The following is a 16,064-nucleotide window of genomic DNA, read 5'->3' on the forward strand; positions in this document are numbered from 1 at the left end:
CTGTGCTTAGTGGAAGGAAGGCCCAACATGTAATCCATGGCGATGGTTTCCCATGGTCGACTAGGAGTAGGAAGATGAGTATATTGGCCTTGTTTCTTAATAGTTGGTTTGGAAATGGCAAAGGCAGTGCAGGATTTAATGTACCTCCAACCATCCCGATGAAGGTTCGACCAATATAAATAATTCTGTAGTACTACCACTATTTTCTCTACTCTGAAATGTCTAGCGACCCAACTGTAGTGCGCCTCCCAAATCATTTTGGCATGCTCTCTTGAAGGAACATAGATGTGTCCCATGTGGCATAACATTGCATCATAGAGGTGAAAATTTGGAACTTGCTTACCTTCCAGGAGTGTCTGATATGTGTTGCCGAATTCTGGATCTCTCACGTAAAGATGCGGCCACCTTGAAGTCTCGTGCCCACAGGAGTTGAGCATAATGATCAACGCCATGACTAGTGGTTGGCTGAGGCAGTCTGCAACATTATTGGTGCTTCCTTTCTTATACTTAATGTTCAAATGGAATTGCTGCAGGTATGTGGACCATTTTTGATGGCGATCATTTTACAACTTCCCTTTTGTCTGTATGAACTACGGGGGTTGGTGGTCTGTGTGGATGAATGTTTCCTTCCCTAGAATGTAATGCTTCCATTGACGACAAGCTTGCACAATGGAATATAGTTTCAGACTGTGTCTGAAAGTGTCTCATTATAATAAGCCACTCGATGCCCGTGCTGAGTAAGAACTGCATCAATAGCATAGTTAGAGGTGTCTGTCTCAATCACAAATGCTTGTTGTAGGTGTGGTAATGTGAACACTGGTGCAAAGGAGAGACGATTCTTCAACTCGACAAATGCCTTTTGTTGGGTTTTGGACCAAAAAAACTTTGCTTTCGCTCTGCCCTTGGTGACTTGACTTAAAGGCCAAGTGATATGAGAGAACCCCAACATGAACCTACGGTAGAAATTGGCAAGACCCAGAAAGCTGCGGAGCTCTGTTAGAGTGGTTGGGGCTGGCCAATCCCGAATGACTTGTATCTTGGTTGGGTCCACATGCACACCCTGCTCATCAATGATGTACCCCAGATATTGAACCTGGGTCATGCCAAAAGTGCATTTCTCCAAATTGGCACACAACTTGTGTTGTCGCAGGGTTTGAAGGACATGTCGAATATGGTGGAGGTGCTCTTCCCAACTCTGGCTAAAGATCAAGATGTCATCTAAATACACCACCACGAATGCATTGGTGAAGGGTCACAAGATTTCATCCATCAATCTCATGAAGGCAACGAGGGCATTCGTCAACCTGAGAGGTATGACCAGCCATTGGAAAAGGCCCTCAATGGATTTGAAGGTAGTCTTCCACACATCAAAGGGTTCGATAGGCACCTGGTGATAACCAGATTTCAAGTCAATCTTGGTGAAATATTTTTTCCCCTTGAGCTAGTCCAGAAGGTCATTAATTCGTGGGATTGGGTACCTATTCCGGATAATGATCTTGTTCAACGCCCGAGAGTTAATACAGAGTCTCTAGGTCCCGTCCTTCTTCTAGCCCAATATAATTGGGCTCCCACAGGGTGATGAGCTTGGCCTGATGTGCCCTTTTTGCAATAGCTCCCAAATTTGCCTCTTGATCTCATCGTTTTCCAGAACAGAGCGTCAATAGATTAGTCCATTAGGTAGTGGCGTGCCTGCGGTTAGATTGATGGAGTGTTTGACCTGACAGTGCATAGGTACCCCTGTAGGTGAGGTGAAAATGTCCCTATACTCCTCCACGACCCTATTCTTCTGCTGTTGTTGTGCGAAGGAGCCTTGTCTAGAAGTCGTGGCCACAACCTTATTCTTGCCCTGAGGGGCGAATCACCAGGAAATTTTTTTTTCCTGGTCTGGGAAATGATCTTACTGCATTTCTTGGTAGTGATCAAAGGGATGGCGGTAGGTGGGGCTACCTCCAGTATCCTATACAACTTATTGCCCAAAGTAATAATCACAGAGCGAGGTATAGATTCATATATAAGATGTCGCTTTCACAAGTATGGTTGTCCTAATAATACATCACAAACCTCAAGAGGAGGAACATCACACAATACCTCATCCGTGAAGGGCTTGATGTTGTAGCGAAGGTGACACTGCTGGATGACACAAATTTCTCGTGCTTGGTGAAGCCACCCGATGGTGTATGGCTGCGGATGTGCTGTCATCAATAGGCCTAGCCACTTCATGACCTCTGGTAAAATGAGGCTCTTTTGGCTCTCGCTGTCGACAACGAACTGTAGTGGAGAACCTTTCACCCACATATGTGAGTGGAAGAGGCGTTCCCCATCCTCTGGATCTTCAGGTTCATTCTTCTGGATTTTGGTGTTGGCCACAGTGGTGCTAGGCTCCGCATCAATGATATGATTCCCTTTGTCATTCCCCTTGTTGGGTTCTGACTCAAAGTCGAAACATGCATTTGATTCATAAGCCTTCAGCTCGACCACCAATGACTGCTTGGACCAACACTTCTTCTATTTAAACCTCTGCTCAATCTTGACAGTGTATTGGTATGCCATGCCGAGCGAGGAGATGTCCAAAAAATCCATATGGTCCTGGATGTACTTCTGTAGACAGCCACAGTACTTGAGTAGCAAATGCCGCTCAGAATCCTTGATACCAAAGTTAGTGCGGAGGGTACGGAAAATATTTTTTAACTCTGGCACATCTTGGTCCCTTCCCTGCCGTAGTGTGTCCACTTTATGTATTTTTCCTTGATGTAATATTGTTCTTTGATGGCATCTCAGAAAGAATCCCAAGTGGGTGCGGTTGAATGCAGTGAGGATTACCTCTCGTCCTTTTGTTCACAGTAGGTTTCCCACCAGTCCTTGATGTGTGAGGCAGCTTTGAGAAGTGCACATGTAATCTTTTCCTGACTGGAAAAGTCATGAATTGAAAAATATCATTCCAACATATTCAACCATTTATCTACAGCGTATGCATCTATTTGGCCCTAAAATATGGGAATATCAAAGTTAACTTGTACCTTAAAAGGAGTGGTGCCTCCAGAGTGGCTGCTGGATGAAGATGCGTCGCTTGAGGGTAACCGTCAAAGGAAATGGGCAAAGTTATTTGTAACAAACCTCCTTAGCCTACCTGGAAATTTCGCCTTTAGGCTCAATTCCATTAAATATTTCTTCATTTACAGCGGTGTTTTTAGTAGTCATCACAAGTGTATTACAGATACAGTGATTACAATACTCTTTATATCAACCCTTAGTCATTAAAACACACTAGGATAAGGATTGATTTATGGCATACAATTATTAGAACTTTTTGATATCCCTATCTCATCATATTTGGAATAAATGTTTGAGTTTTGCTGTAGCTAAATAGGCTAGGAACAATGATTAAAAATCCCAATACCAGTATGAGACATGACATCGTCAGTTCTTTAAGCAGCATGCAAGAATCATCGACAATTCTATGGGAGACATTTCTGCATAACTGTTCCACATGCATAAACCTTTGCATATTACTGAGCATACTATCCCTCCTTATCAAATATAAATATGATCATAATATCCTTGACATGCATATGCATTCACATATGATTCACATACATTACTCTAACCATCATTTCCATAAGAGAGGAAATTAAGCAAGCCATACTGATTTAACATCCTATTAAGTAAGGCTTTAAACATGATCACATACCATGCAAGTAAATCTCATCTGAATAGAGGTAACATCATTAAATCTATTAATACCCAAGCACAAGTAATTCCTTCAATTATTCTCAGAACTAAGAAAAACTACTCATAAGGAAATTGGAACAGTAACAGAGAGAGAGAGTAAGAGTCAACATACAACCATTCCATGTAAATGACACCAACTAAATCTCACTTAGAGGGAGGAGCACCACCACCCAGCCATGAATCACCTCTGATTCCCCCTGAGCCGAAGATTTTTCCAAGGATCAATTGTCTTCCATTGACCAATGCACTGGGTATTTAATACCCTCTTTCATGAATTAGTTACCATTAGCGGTGTCCCGCTTTATGGATTTTTCCATTTGCCTAGGTCTTATCCGAAAAAGCTTGTCTTTATCTCCATGATGCTTTTCCACATAAAAGCTTGCCTTTATCTCCCGCAAAGCTTTTATGTTCGATGGATCTTTATCTCCCATCCATCCAATGGATATCCAATCCATCCAAGCTTATCTAGAATCACATCTAGAAACTTATCATGAAAGATTCATCTCTATCCATTCCTCATGGAATTTAGAAAGCATCTCCTCTCTCTTGGTGCTTCACCCTCCAAGTGATTTATTTTATTAATTTATTTAATAATACATTTGTTTTTCACATTGCATATCACCTAGCTTTCCTAAGCTTAGGTGTAGAATAGTTTAACCCACAAAGGAGGGTATCAAACCTAGCTTTCCTTAGCTTAGGTCTACAACCTTTAACAAACAAGGGAGGATATCATACCTAGCTTTAACTTAGCTTAGGTTTACAATAATGTAGTACACAAGGGAGGGGTGTTACATACTCCCCCCCTTAAATTTTACACTGTCCTCGGTGTATCACTGCATCATATCCTCGTTCACAGGTAGCTGGTTTCTAATCAACAACGTTCATGGCTTTGCCATCTGATGCAAATTTTCCAATGTACATCAGCCACAAGGAGTACTCCCAGCATCTCTCCTTCCATAGCTACATTGGTCTCAAGGAGTGCTACCAGCATCTCTCCTTCCATAGCTACCTGTCACACATTTTTCAAATCATTTGTGAGAATTTATCGATGCAAAGTTTAACCATGATAAATATCATAATCTATTATTATTAAAGCAACTATTGCTTATCATTTATTTTATCTGAAGCATGCATGTCCTATGCTTTCATTCTTTCAAGCCTTTGTGTTCTTGTTGAACACTTGCTTCTTGCAATCTCTTTGCATACAATACATTAGTTAGCATATTTTGCACATAAATATGTCTGCAAAGTTATAATAGATTATTTCACATCACAATATATATTTTCACATACATATATTCTTTGAAATTGTATGCACTCCAAACTACGATTAACCATAGTTACTTGTACTAAACTTACTTTCCTTCTTCTGGGTAACGTCCTGGCCAGACATCCATACAATGACTACTGCACACAAGGTATGTTATACACACCAATACACATTTCATTTTTCAATCTTGTAGCATATGTAGTCACATGGTCCCATATGTACTGTTGTACATAATGCAGCTGTGGTACAACTTGTAATACCATCCTCATGGTATCACCCGCATGACATAAACTTTATCCATATATTTTCCCACCATGTTAGTATCATACTAACATTCATTTTCATGTTTCATCTATGTAAGTAAGAAGGTTTTTATGTCATGTGTAAATCAATTCCAGATGTCATGTGGTTACAATATCAATTGCATATTATTGGATTCATGCATATTTTCCTCTTAATCATACCTTCTGCTTAATGTTCAGATTAGTAACTCATAGCTGTTGAGGTTCTATATTCATGAGATCATTGATTCACCTCGTATGTTTTACTATTACTCTTTTTATGCTTCAACAACATGTTGACCACGCATAATTCCGTGTAGTTATACATGAAAGTTTTTTGCTACACTCCTTGTAGTTGTAAGTGTTTATGATCTTGGGGTATTTACATGTTAGCTTATTCTTAACATTATATCACCCTTTACCAAAAGTTGAGTTATCTGTTTATGAATTCTTGTTTGAATCACACAACATTTCCTTATGTTGTCCAAACACCTTATCAATGTAATATGATAAGAGATCCTTTCAAAATTTCTTGGTACAATTTATGATATGAATCTAAAATAGATTGTTAAATATCATTTAATTGACCAGGGGTCCATACCATTTGTACTAATTCACCAATTACTATGGTTTGCACTCAAGGATTCTATACATATCCTTCATGCATATGTCTTGGAAATCAGTTAAATTTTCCCCTTTAACCATACTTTCTTCCAATGGAGGAACGAGTTACATTGTAAGTAGATGAATTAATCAAAGGATTAATTTGACCACAATTTGTACAGTTATATAGTCTTTACAATATAACATGCTCTCACCGTCCTTTACTTGGGTATAATACTTTTATAGCAATTATACCATTTATCAGTTATTTTTATAGCATGACGACCTTAGTTTAATCTATGGTCAGAATCATCGTCTAGTTTTATGAGAATTGTGATTCTTGCATTCATCAAGGCAACATATGTAAGTATGCCACTCAAGTAATGATATCTTCCACCCATATACATTACTTGTTATTAATTTTAACAAAATCGAGCAACATTACTTTTTAAGGTAACTGCTTCATATTGCTCGCTATAACATTTTTGATTATAAGATTTTTCCTGTCACTAAGATTAATACCTTCAATTTCTTTGTCTAGCATGACTCTTAACATAGTAACGCATACTTTGCCTATTTACTATTGGCATATATCAGTCCCAATATAACTTCAATACAGTTCAATCAATTTCAATCCCTTGCATGTAAGAAAAACAAAATTCCTACATGCTATGCATATCTGTAAACATTGATCACAACATACCATTGATTCTGCAGATCACAACTATGCCCAACGTATAAGCAACAAAACATGCATTTTATCATGCTATTTCCTTCTACAGAACATACTCCCCTTTAATAGGCATTGGTGTAACCAATATCTTTGTGATTGTTGAGCACTGACTCAACATGTAAGAGGCTATCAATACCATTCAATAGATACAATACTCTTTCAAATCTATAATACTGCACACACATGTGCTTGCATGGTAAATTCCTATAACTCATTAACATGCATGGATATTAAGCATGTTCCTATGTTCATCTTAATGAATACTTAGCCAACTATGGTAACAACATGTAAACTATCCATGACAAGCAATGGTATATGGATATTCAACAATTAAGCTAGTTACAACCATGGATTCCCTCCATTATATAATCTTCCTTTCAAGTATTAGGTGAGATTTGTTTTTATTCACCAATCCTTATTTAAATTTCTTACCTAATATAGTTTTCCACAAAGTTCTTTAACCCATACAGGTTATGGTTTGTGTTAGAGGTTTTTAAACAAAAAATTTCTAATTCCTCTTTGTAATTCATAATACCAATTTCGCCCAAGTTTTCCTCTAGGTGCTATCATGCATTTATGTATTTTACCTTTACTTCCGAACTACAGACCACATGCTCAAATATAACCAATTTGGAGAATCATCCTACTAAGATAAACTAGAATTGGCTTTGCTTATCCTTATACATAAGGATTTAATGCATAATATATCTAGTTATCCGTTAGAAGCATACTATGTTCCATAGTAATGATCAAGTTCCGATTTAAAAAAAAAAGTCTCACCCATCCATATATGTTCAAAATATTAGTATTTCTGCTTACACATCATCATCCATGCAGATGCTATAGCTCTAATGAGTGTGATAAGAATTATCCACTATGCCACTTCCACTAACTCTACTATTTGATGCAATAGAGACACATGCTCTTTATATTCTTATCATTATTCATGAAACCTGTTTCATTACATAACACCTTACTAGGGTTTGACATTTCTTCTTTTATACAATTATCTTTTTAGTTAATTCCTTTTATAGCACTTGTATGGGTATCAATTTGCTTGCATTATAGTTGTGAATTCATCCATGCTATCCACCTCTTAGAATAATTTATCTCATTCCTGACTTTAATTCTCCGCAAGGACAGGAATAGTTCAGGTGACTTCAATAAGATTATAATGGATTTGCATGTAGCTCCAACCATCATTGTGAATTTTAGTAAACACAACATGAGCATACACAAAATTCTACAAGTATAAGTAAGAGCATTTTCTAATGAGGAATTTAGTAATGCCCTAATATATTTTAATTGACATATTTTCCGATCTTCAATGGATAATATTATATTCAAACTATCCATTATATCAGGCTATGAATAATGGTATATTATATTATAATATCCTAATATTATATTATATTATATTGCCATTTTCACTTAAAGATACTTTTCCATTTAATATTATAACGTGGAGTGTTTGGATTGCCATGACGAGTAACTTGTAACGTAAAGATATTATCCAATTAAAATGTTAACATGGAAAAAAAACTATATTAAGATATTTTTCTGTAGTACAAGCACTCGTGGCTCTTCCTTTGAGACTTGGCAACATCTGATTAACCTAGGAGCAAAAATTAATGAAAAATGCATGATGTGATATGTGCACGAGGTACCTATTAAACTTGGAGCTAAGTTTGGAGACAAAAAAACAATGTCCCAGTCCATGCAGAAGTCCTGACATATTCATGAACATGGTTTGGTGCTTGCAGTCATCGTTTGGTATTACTCTTGCTCGAATATGAAAAAATAATTACGGAACTTCCCTAATCGATATTGACTCTCAAAATTTCTGGCACAATTCACAACAAAAAATTTAAACCAATTTTTTTTTCCAAACCCACGTAATCTCTTATTTGGAAGATTGCAACAAAATTGGGCGGTTATCAGACCAGAAAATTTTACCTAGACGAAGAGGGCGGTTATCAGACCAGAAAATAAAGAGCAATGAATTCCACTAGCTTACTTCCACCAAGAGTATGAGTAGGAATGAGATCGATACAAATATCACATAATAGGAAAGGAACACGATTGAAAACCAGAGGAAAGTTACCATAAGGCGCTTCCAAACCCTAGAAATAACGCTCATAACCCTTTCGTACTAAATTTCCTTTCTCGTTTACATGGAGGCCACGATATACACCACGGTCGTCATGGACAACAATGAGAATTCCAAAACAAAGACTACATAGCCCGCAAGAAAGACGAAGAGCTCTCTTCATTCCCCGGTAAATTCCCTCATAGTCCTCTCTCCGATTGGACTGTTGCCCTCTATCTAATAAAACATTTCAAAACAAAAAGGTTCACGAGTAATATAATAATAATAATAATCAAGGATCAAAATTGAACACGTCAGAGCCCTTCAAAGGGTCTCTGGCACGTCAGAGAAGTAGGGAGAAAATTTTACCAGTCAAAAAAAATTTAAAAATTGATTTTTGTCATTAAAAAAAAAATTGGAATAATATCTTAAAATTTTTTAAGAAGTGCTGTCAAATTGTCAACTTTTTTTTAAATTTCATTTTTTCTGAAATTAGAATTTTAGGAATGTTGAATTTGTAAATTTCTTTTCATGTTAAAACTTAAATCCCATTTCAAAAACAACAGTTTCCTTTTGAGTTGTTTTTTCTAATTGTGCATATGATGCAAGTTCTTATTAATTATTATGTCACAATTACCTTTTGATACCATTACATTTGGCAGTTTCTAAGTTGCCCCCATTTCAAAAACAACAGTTTCTTTTTGAGTTGGAAGTTCTTATTAATTATTATGTCACAATTACCCTTTGATACCATTACATTTGGTAGTTTCAATTGAGAGCGACTATATGTCAATATGGGCCATGTATTAGGTCTGGTTGTGCATGAAGGCTGCCCAAAGCAAGTTTTGAGGACGATTTAAGCTGGAGAGGAGCATAGATTCATTATTCAGAAAACGCATGTCAAGCAAGGTTTAAGAACGATTTATGCTTGGAGAGGAGAGCATTCAACAATTTTCCTAACATACTGGATTTGATTTGTTTGCGGATTCCCAATTCCTGGTATGTTTTCATATTAAAAAAAGAGATACCAAAAACATATACACCTTTGTACACTCTTTTGTTGAATCCTAAACTTGTTTAGAATTTTACTCTATTTTTTCATTCATGCAATAAACTTAAATTTGATTGAGCTACTTGTATATTGGCTTGAACTTTTTGGTCATAAAAATTTCCTACAAAATTAATCCTTATCCGAACTGGAGCAGGGATATAGGTCTCCTGTTTATCCATTAATGGTAAATGCATCCGATATATTAGTTGCGGCTCATATGAGACCTGCCTTATACACAACATCCATGGTGTTGTTGTTCTGCCATTTTCCTGTCAAAATATAAAAAGAAATTTGAAAATAATTTAGTGTTGTCAATTGAATTGCTCTTTTTTTTATGCTTTTCATTATAGAAGTGCGACCTGAATGTGTGCCCTTCTAAATGAAATTAAGACTTGCCCTTCAAATTTGATCACTGATAATAATATATATATACATATACCATAGTTAACACATATGTCAACACATAAAGACTTTGCAACAAAAATTTTAATGTTCGATTCTGTCGAAGTCTTGCTTCTCTCTTCAATTGCGTTTATCTCTTTAACTGGGAGGTGGGCATGTAATCCAGGTGGAGAGGTCAGCTCCAGAGCCCGTGGAGAGGTCAGCTTCAGGGCCTCTATGCACTCTTTCCATTTGATCCGCCGCCTGGCTACCTCCGTCCCTTGAGCTGCTGCGAGTCCCTCCACCAGGAGGACAAGAGCAACATGATGGTAGTTGCAACAAACAATGTTACACTCATTTTCATCATCAATTGAATACCCTACTCTTCTTTCCGTTGAGTAAATGAGTATGGGACTCAAACAATGTGAAGTGGCAGAAATCCCGCAAGGGCAAAAGGAGTAAGGTGTTACATGTTTGGGCCTGCGGCGAATGGTCTTTATAGCAACTATGTTTCTTTCATAACAATATTTTCTCAATTCGATTGCCTGCATGACGAGAAAATCTGTGGCTTTATCCTACTTTTCTTGAGAATAAAAAGCCACCACCTCCACGTTGGCAAGGCTTATCCATGGCGATTAGAGGTTGGTTATCCATGATCTTATTATTTCAGATATTTTTTTCTTTCTTTTTCTCGTTTCTTTTATGAGCGTGATCATGGATAACATTTCTATATTTGTAAGAAGAAAATTGGCTTTTGAAATGGATGAAATTCGAACCTCTCCGGATTAGTGGATGAGGGCGAATGTTCCCACATTCGCGGATAAGGTTGAATATTTTCTGGGTAATGGGAAAAAAACTATCCAACATTCTCGCCTCCAATTCGGTGGTTATAAAATTCCATAGGAAGTGTTTAAAAATGGAAACCGCGATTGCCCTCGTGATGTTCTCCACTGACTGTTGCTTAACAACTACCCACAAAACATGGGTTACCGCCGACCAATCTGACGTTCATTCAATCCTATTGAACAAAAGAAGAAAAAAATACTACTTTTAAAGTAATGCATGGGGAATAAAATATTCCACTGTGGAGAATAGAATATTCCCGCGTGGAGGACGATCAACACATCCAACCCAAGCCACAAGGAAAGAGCTTAGTTTGGGAAATTACGCATACATGCGATTGACTTATCTAATATTCCAGACTTTTCTCAGCACCATATTCGAGCCCATCCTGCGCAGAGCCTCATCCCTCTCCAGTGTCAAATCCAGAGGTGACATTGTTTCTCTTCTAGTTCAATTCTCTTTTGTTTATGGTATATTTAGTTTATATACCCCTGTGACATTGTTTCCTTGCTTCTCCTCAGTGGGGAATCTCTCATACAACGGATAGTCGGTTTATTTGTTGGTACGGGGGTTTTATACAATTCTCCCCTTTCGCTCTCATCATCTTCCTTCTTAGGGTCTAACTTATTTTCACATAGATTCTCTCGACAAGCTCTAGGGTTCTTAGGGGCTCTCTCTCAACATATTTATTACTATACAGAGCTGGGAAAACTTACTTAAGAAGTTCAGTCTTATCAGATTCTGGTGAAACACCTGAAGGGGCCTATTGTGGCTAGTTGTTAAAGGCCTCTTCCTTATTTTCGCCTTGCATCACTTAGTCTCATTTTTTTTAGGTTGGTGGCATCCTCGACAGGATCTCCCGACATGTTAGGCTTGAGCGCAAGTCTCTTCTCCTTGAAAATAGTCCGAGAGCCTCATCTCTATCACTTCAAGAGTACTCTGCCATCATTTCGAGGAGTGACTCGGCCTTTCCTCTCTCAGAGATGCGGAGGTGGCGGGGCCATTATCGAAGGTGACTGGTGGCATCCGCACATGTTCCCGGGCCCAGAATACGACTCACATCTATAATGCAGTCATGCCTGAGCCGATTCAGCAGGAGATCAACAAGCTATCGAATTAAGCATCCTTGATCGCAATCGGTTTACAAAGGCTGACATAGTTGAGCAATCTGAAAACTAGATCCCGGACCCAGGACACACCAGGGCGCTCTCTGGAACTTCATTGAACTAATAATTGTTATATATAAATTTCTTTGTATGCATGTCTTAATAGAAAAGCGCGTTACCTTCTACTTTTAGCATTGACCCAATACAAATTTCTTGCCAGGGTAATTTTTTTTAGAGAAGGCTTGTCTCAGTGTACAACTTAGATGGCCCGCGATTTAAATATGAAACAAAACCCCGCCGAGCGCCAACCAGTGCGCAACCCGGGTTTATTCAAAAATATTCCATCAACATTATTTAACCTCCTTGTTTCTACCCAACAGATGCATGCAGCAAGAACTATGCATACAACCCGAACTTGGCATATGACCCATCTCAAGTACATAGAAACCACCGATTTTTTTTGTTGTTGTTGTTTTTTTTGTTTTTGTTTTTTTTTTGTACCGACTATCACCCTTAATTGATTTACTATAATAACATATACATGGCTATTACTTCTATATTCCTTTAATGGTTAGTCAATCCTTTGTTCACGAGTGATCATTAGAGATTTGCATGCTTTAGAGTACTCCATTTAATTTTTTTATAACTAAAACCTAACATCAACCTAAAACTTACTCATAATTGTAGAAGTGGATTGGTCCATAGGTCTCAGTGTTTGAACCTATGCTTCGATACCATTTGTAACGAACCTCCTTAGCCTACCTGGAAATTTCGCCCTTATGCTCCATTCCATTAAAGATTTCTTCATTTACAACGGTGTTTTTAGTAGTCATCACAAGTGTATTACAGATACAGTGATTACAATACTCTTATATCAGCCCTTAGTCATTAAAACGCACTAGGATAAGGATTGATTTATAGCATACAATTATTAGAACTTTTTGAGATCTCTATCTCATCATATTTGGAATAAATGTTTGAGTTTTGCTGTAGCTAAATAGGCTAGGAACAATGATTAAAAATCCCAATACCAGTATGAGACATGACATTGTCAGTTCTTTAAGTAGCATGCAAGAATCATCGACAATTCTATGGGAGACATTTATGCATAACTGTTCCACATGCATAAACCTTTGCATATTAGCAAGCATACTATCCCTCCTTATTAAATATAAACATGATCATAATATCCTTGACATGCATATGCATTCACATGTGAGTCACATACATAACTCTAACCATCATTTCCATAAGAGAGGAAATTAAGCAAGCCATACTGATTTAACATCCTATTAAGTAAGGATTTAAACATGATCACATACCATGCAAGTAAATCTCATCTGAATAGAGGGAACATCATTAAATATATTAATATCCAAGCACCAGTAATTCCTTCAATTATTCTCAGAACTAAGAAAAACTACTCATAAGGAAATTGGAACAATAACAGAGAGAGAAAGTAAGAGTCAACATACAACCATTCCATGTAAATGACACCAACTAAATCTCACTTAGAGGGAGGAGCACCACCACCCAGCCATGAATCACCTCTGATTCCCCTCAAGTCGAAGATCTTGCCAAGGATCAATTGTCTTCCATTGACCAATGCACTCGTTATTTAATACCCTCTTTCATGAATTAGTTATCATTAGCGACGTCCCGCTTTATGGATTTTTCCATTTGCCTAGGTCTTATCCAGAAAATCTCGTCTTTATCTCCATGATGCTTTTCCACATAAAAGCTTGCCTTTATCTCCCGCAAAGCTTTTATGTCTGATGGATCTTTATCTCCCATCCATCCGATGGATATCCAACCATCCAAGCTTATCTAGAATCACATCTAGAAACTTATCATGAAAGATTCATCTCTATCCATTCCTCATGGAATTTGGCAAGCATCTCCTCTCTCTTGGTGCTCCACCCTCCAAGTGATTTATTTTATTAATTTATTTAATAATACATCGTTTTTCATATTACATATCACCTAGCCTTCCTAAGCTTAGGTGTAGAATAGTTTAACCCACAAAGGAGGGTATCAAACCTAGCTTTCCTCAGCTTACATCTACAACTTTTAACACACAAGGGAGGATACCATACCTAGCTTTAACTTAGCTTAGGTTTACAATAATGTGGTACACAAGGGAGGGGTGTTACATTGTTCATCATTGTATTCCTCTATCGCTCGAGGGCTTCCTCGAGCAATATTTCAAAAGGATCTCCTGCCCCCTTGTATTTCTTTTCTTCCGCCATGGGAGGTCATCGGGGTTTGCGAGGCTGGTTTTCAAAGGTTCAACCAAATCGAGTCCTAACTCCTTATACCCTGACCTCGTTGGGGACATGCAAAGAAAAATAGAGAAAGAGTAGACCGTTCTGATATCACTGATCCAAACTTAAACACCAACGCAACAAATTACATATATAACCATAAATACAAAAATGCAGCAGACATAACACTTCATTTCATTAATATCAGAATTCTGAAATATGATTACAAACATAATGGAAATAAACTAGCTTGGGCGATGATAACTTATCTTTGAGAAGAGATGTGGTGGCTACATGCCTTTGAACAATGTTACAATGAGGCCTCAAGGCCTATTTATTATTGAGAAACAATGGAAAACCCTAAACATCCAGAAACCTAACCCTAGGAGATGAAGTGCCAAAACTATGGGCCCCATTTGGGTAAATTGGTACATTAATTTCCCTGGGTCGTAACTTTGGCATACGATCTCTGTTTGACTATCATAATACCCTGATTCGAAGATCTCAAAGAGTACGCCCAAAAATATGATAAACTCTTTTGGATTTACATGGTCTCTCCATTTTCCTTAAAAACGTTGTTTAGGGCCTCAAAACGGCTCCGGAAGTTCAGGACCTAAAAAACTGTCAAAAATAGTAAACTGTGCTATAATTAAGGAAACTGAAAAACTGAAAGAGACAATGGTGGGGGTCCAAGTGGAATAGGAGGGTGGCCACCAATATCCACGTAGATTTGACCTCCCCCCTTAGGAAGCTATGGTCCCCATTACGTTGAGTGCCTCCATGAGAATGGGAAACTTCTACTAAACTTGGTCCTTGGTGAGCCACTTGCCTTGGTGTAGGAGTTGGCCAACTTTGACAACCCGATACAGTTGGATTTTCCGCTGGCGATTGTTCTTGATCTGCGTGTCCATGATCTAATCTGTTATGCCCTATTCCATGCAGTTTGGGTTTAGCTCTGTTGGTGTGAGTTGTTTTGCAATGTCGGAAGTGTCCAACAATGGTGGAAAATATAGCTGAAGGTGGTCTACATTGAACACTAGGTGCAGACCAAGGAAAGATGGAATGCTAAGCTTGAAGGCATTGTCCCCTACTGCCTTGGTGATGGTGTATGGTCCATATCGGAGCGGGTGAAGCTTGCGATGGGGTCAAGTGAGACGATCCTTCTGCAAATGTAGCCAAACTTTGTCGCCCACCTGGAACTTGTGCGACACCCGATGCTAATCATGACGATGCTTATACTTAGCATTGACTTTGTGAAAAATATCATGGGCCTGCTGGTGGATGTGTTGAATGCACTCAATGAAGATATTAGCCCTATTAGCTTCGGACTGGACATGAACCAAATCTTCCTAAGTAGCTTTAAATGGTATGGCCACATCAATGGGACATAATGGCTGAAATCCCAGCCCTACCTGAAAGGGGATGTGGCCCGTTGAGTTGTGGAGAGCTCTATTGTAGTTGTGTTGGACATAGGGGAGAATTTCATCCCATGTGTGTGGATGCTTCGAGTTGTATAGGTGTAAAATGTGTATGATCATCCTGTTGATGACTTCTGTTTGGCCATCAATATTGGGATAAAAAGTCGTGGATTTAGTGAGTTTGGTATGTTGAGAAATGGCAACAATAAATTCTAGTTTAATTTGTCCTTGAATTAAACTGTGAAATAAATTCGAATTCTATTCTCATAGCAACATAAAATAGTTAAATTAAGTTT

This window comes from Pinus tabuliformis, chromosome 8 (assembly GCF_031772625.1).
Source record: "Pinus tabuliformis cultivar Carrire ecotype Pingquan chromosome 8, CPIR1, whole genome shotgun sequence".
NCBI classification, from domain to species: domain Eukaryota; kingdom Viridiplantae; phylum Streptophyta; class Pinopsida; order Pinales; family Pinaceae; genus Pinus; species Pinus tabuliformis.